A 5000-nucleotide genomic window follows, 5' to 3' on the forward strand; every position below is an offset into this window, starting at 1 on the left:
AGCGCTTGATGTTTTGAAATACCTATGAAAACTGTCTATCTGACACACACACACACACACACACACACACACACACACACACGTTTTGAAATACCTATGAAAACTGATGGTGGTGTATCTGGGCGACCCCAATGAGCATGCAACCAAACACACCATAGAATGTGATGACGTAGCTATGAAAAGTTAATACAGCAAGCCAGTTAATGTTACAGCGTGTGTTGAGGCCCAAATGACCAATCAAAGTGATTCTCTTTCCACCGATACCGATCACCGATCATTTATGAGAAATATTTGCCGATACCAATCTTTTTTTTGAGATTTGTGTTTTTAATTAGCATCTGGTGTAGCCTAAAGAAATATGAATTCAAGAAAACATAGTGAATTATATAACATTATTTATTTATTTATTACCAGGCTGGAACAAAACTAACGAAATAGCCTAGGCTATAGGCTATAATATCTGAGTATGACATGCACCTATTCGTTTGGAACATGCCACGTCTGTAACATCTCGAATGCTGTTACTAGGGCTGCAGCAGTGTGGGTGCCGGAGAACTCTTGCAAATGCAGTACCACCTTTTGAAGTTGGAAGTCTGCGTCAATCCACTGAGCTGGCAAACTCAGCATTGACAGGGGGCTGACGTCTGAGCTCCAGATATCACTCGTAAAGCTAATGAAAGAAGAAGTGTTCGATTTTTAAAGGGTATGGACGTGTAAATACACTGCCTGGTAGAGCTCGGGTAGGGAAACATCTGCAAAATATGTGCGACCTGGGAAAGTGTAGCGGGAGAGAGTGAGAGAGAAGCCTACAGATGACTTTTCCTGTGATATCCTTAGCCTTCTTGCTATCACGGGTATACGCACGGGTGCTCTCTATAGTGGCTTGTGTTAGCAGGCGTTTCTCTGCCTTTTTCTTGTTTTCATTCTCCGCAGTCAGCCTTTCAAACTCGTACACTTTATAGTACTTCCACACGGCCAACATATTTTAGATTATGCGAGAATGTGGCTCTGTGTAGGGGGTTAATGAGCATGAGACAATGGCTCATGTTGTTTGCGTCATTGATCGGTTGATATGATCGGCGATTAGAAAGCATTATCAGAATTCCCCAAGCTCATATTTTGACTGAATATCGGCCAATTCTGATTGCTGGCCGATCCATCTGGGCATCCCTAACATGAGCTGTTACTTTCACTCACATGGTATTAACACTCTGACATACTCACACATCTCAGCTCCAGTTCCTGTTTTCCCTTTAAATCTCAGTCTCTATCTGTCTGTGTTGTGTTGCATCAGGAGAGGAGCCTCCCGAGTATCATTAATCCTGTCTCACTCAATGCTGTTCACAGTGTCAAATACTTCAGTAGCTACTACAGTAACTGAATGGGCTTCTGATCCAGTTTCTCTTTGTGTTGGACTCCTACATCCAGATCCTCCTCACGTCAGGAGAAGACACAGTATGGAGAGATATGAACAAAACAGTAAGTCTTCATGTTTGAGAGTGTGATTAATTGAATGTTTTAAAAACTTTCAAGGGATTTAAAAGCTGGCAAGATCATTGGGCCTCATTCTCGAACGCAGTTAAGAAGAATTTAAGAAAGAATTCCACTTCCGGTGTTTTAGGAACAAATTTGGCATTCATGAAACTTCAGAAGAATTTCAGAACGCGAAATAGCAGTCGTAAATGCAAATGCAATTCCTCAAATAAACACCAACGGGGCCGCTCCGTGTTAAAAGGGTTAAGGGCTGAATTTGTGAGAAATCGTTGGTGATTGCGCTCACATCTACTCTACAGACATCCTCGGATTTAAATATATCCGAAATTATAATAATAATAAATCCGAGAATATTTGTATCATTAACAATTACGTTTCACATTTATAGTCATGATTCTACGAGGCATTGTGATATAAAATAAAATAAAAGCACAACGCGAACACTGCAAATGTAAGTGAATAAATAAATAAGCACTAAACTCAATCGCGTTGATCTACATCCTGCAACAGTACCTCCACCTCTGCACCGGTGAAGTTAGATCTGCGTTTACTCGACCGGTGCTCGCTTTCCCCTTTGACATGACTTGCTTTTAAGTTGCTTTCGCGTGGATTCGGTCGATTCTGACTGCACACGTCACTACAGTTGCGCGCCCTTATAAGGAGCTGGCGGGGCATGTATGAATGCAAATCCAGGTGCACGAGAACGTGCTTTCAATTTAAGAATCTTCATTCGGGGGAGCATTGCCGAGAACACTTTGGCTGCGTAAGAACCCATTTTCAGGCGTCCATGAATCAGGCGTAGATCTTTTCTTACGTTGCTCTTCCGAAGTCTGTAAGAAAACATTTCAGAAGAAACTTCGAGAATGAGGCCCATTGTCTCCATCAAAACTAAGTTGTAAATATTATGCATAGTGAGGTCATTTATCAAATTTCATAAATTAGCTTCACACTCTGTTATTGTTTATGTCCTGTTTAAGTGTTGTTCTACAGCTTACGGTAACTGGACCATCTGTAATCAAGACGTCTAGTTCTCTAACTCTTCTTGTGTGCCCTGTGCCTGTCTGTGTGTGTGTGTGTGTGTGTGTGTGTGTGTGTGTCTGCAGTGGGAGGAGAGACTCCTGTAGATGGTGAGTATGAGAAATGCAGTTAGTCATCAGTGGTCTCTGCTGTCCAGCATGTGAAACTAATAGCTTTACCACTGTAGTTAAATGGGCTTCTGATCCAGTTTCTGTGTCTCTTTCTGCTGGGCTCTCAGATCCAGATCCTCCTCACAGGAGTAGTATAGAAGAGCCTCCACAGATTAAGTAATCAGTGGTCTCTGCTCAGGTCATGGGTGTAACATTCTCACAGCTGTTGGAGAACTCATGTGTAGCATTCAAGCAATGTGATCCTACCACCCTGGACATTTGGACAGGTGTAGTTTCTGGATGCTGGATGGATGTCTACTCAGAATGAATATTTAATGAAGCATTGCAGTCGGCCTATCTAGCTATAGCTAACACTAGTTTAGGTAGCTAATAAATAGTTATCAGTTAGTAGTCAATAGTTAGTTAGTAGTCAATAGTCAATATTCTCCAACTTGGCTTATTAACAAATGATAGACTTAGTTTCCCTGTAGTGATTATGTTATAACTGAGCTGTGTGTGATAGTTTACTGCGATTGTGTGTGTGTGTTGCAGTGGGAGGAGAGAGTCCTGGTGGTTCCAGTGTAGCCGTCTGAAGGAGAGAAGAGGAGGAGGCTGGTGTGGTGGAAAATATGTGAACAGAAAAACTCATAAACCAATGTATAATAACCAGGGCTGGGCACGTTAACACGTTATTATTGCGTTAAAGTAACACTATGCAACAATTTGACACTTTATGAGGTATGCCTTTATAGGCAACTAGTTTTGGTACCATCCTCAAATTCATTTTGATAGCATATGGTCATGTGAAGGACAGATAAACACCCGTGTCTTCCCCACTAGCCATCCAGGATATGCCACCCTGCAAAAATGGAAGAAAAGCTTTCACACGAATGACATTGCCAGCTAAACTGCCAAAAGACACCAGTTAAAGGCCCTTAGTGTGTTGGCAAGCTTCTATCAGTGTCAGCTGGGCTGTTTGCAAGGTTTTTGCATGCCTTTTAGGTAGTTAGCTTACTAGTTTGGGAACAGAACTCCGTATTGCTGCTTTAACGCATCAATTAATTAACGCCGACAATTATTTTATCGCGGGTTAACGCAGGTTTTATTATTTATTTTATTATTGTAAAAGTCTGTTGCTCACAGGCTTTTATTTTGTAAAAGTCTGCTGCTGACTGCTGCGGAACCGGAAAAGAAAAGAATGGGCGGATAAACAAACATGGAGAAGGGCATTGCTGCCATATACATATATATATATATATTAGTGCTGTCAGTTTAACGCGTTATTAACGGCGTTAACGCAAACCCATTTTAACGGCGATTTTTTTTTTTTTTTTTTTTTTAGATTAACATTCTTTTTGGCTTCGCAAACTGTGTAGTAGGCTAACGTTACGGTTTGAGTGAATGGTGAGCGCGATACGGCGAAATGGATGATAAAAAGCTTCTGAATGGAAAGTTTACTTTTAAAAGTTGTGTTGTGCAAAAGAAGCGAGCTTCACTGTTGTCTGAAAATGTCAACAGGCAGCTGGCTGAAAGCAAAGAAGTAGTAGGCTTACCTTTTATTGGTAACCTAACTGTTACGGTTCATTGTTTCTGAAATAAGAGGCCTGTGCTATGTTCCCAGCAAACTTGGATAAGACATTTGCATAAAGCAAGCCAATCCACTTTTCCATGTTGATAAGGGCATTAAAATAAAAATAAAATGATGGAAAAAATTAATAAACGAAGGGACATTTAGAATAGATAAAAATTTGCGATTAATCGCGATTCATTTTGAGTTAACTATGACATAAATGCGATTAATCGCGATTAAATATTTTAATCGTTTGACAGCACTAATATATATATATATGATTATGATTGCTGCGACGTGCCAACTCGCCGCCATCTCGGGAAGGTAAAGGCTGGACTGTAAACAAACGCAAGTGAACGGTGGAGCTGCGGTGGAGCTGGATAAAAAGCACTATAGCGTTTACATTTCTCAACCGATTTAATTGAGTCGTTTGTATATTCAAGCGTTTATGATCTACGTGGAGTACCAAACAAAGTTTGGTCTCCATGTTACTTAGAATCTCGATAGTTAGGCTAAAATCGCCAAAGACATATATACATACTGTACATGTGATAATTGCAAATCATTCAACGAAACAGACAGTGGAGGGAGGCTTCGGCAGACTACGTACAGCAGAGTAACTGACAGCAGTGAACTTTTTGGTGCTTCACCACACTCTAACATTAATGCCTTGGCAGTGGCAATAAGCTTTAGTTTTGTGTTTGTTTTGATAACATTGTTTAAGTTGAGAATTACACAAAGTATTCATTTTATTTTACTGCTCCTATATAAAAATGCTGATGTTATGGCACTTTAGTTCATATGGCAGT

The 5000-nt window shown here is 40.5% G+C and overlaps 1 long non-coding RNA gene across 1 annotated transcript; it reads left to right on the forward strand.

Annotated features, from left to right (window-relative positions):
* Positions 1-1123: 1123 nt before the first annotated feature.
* Positions 1124-3389, forward strand: LOC116223013. The gene is made up of 3 exons (XR_004164885.2): positions 1124-1479; positions 2598-2621; positions 3174-3389. It is a non-coding gene; the product is annotated as an uncharacterized LOC116223013 (long non-coding RNA).
* The last annotated feature ends 1611 nt before the right edge of the window (positions 3390-5000 follow it).

This window comes from Clupea harengus, chromosome 2, assembly GCF_900700415.2.
Source record: "Clupea harengus chromosome 2, Ch_v2.0.2, whole genome shotgun sequence".
NCBI lineage: Eukaryota > Metazoa > Chordata > Actinopteri > Clupeiformes > Clupeidae > Clupea > Clupea harengus.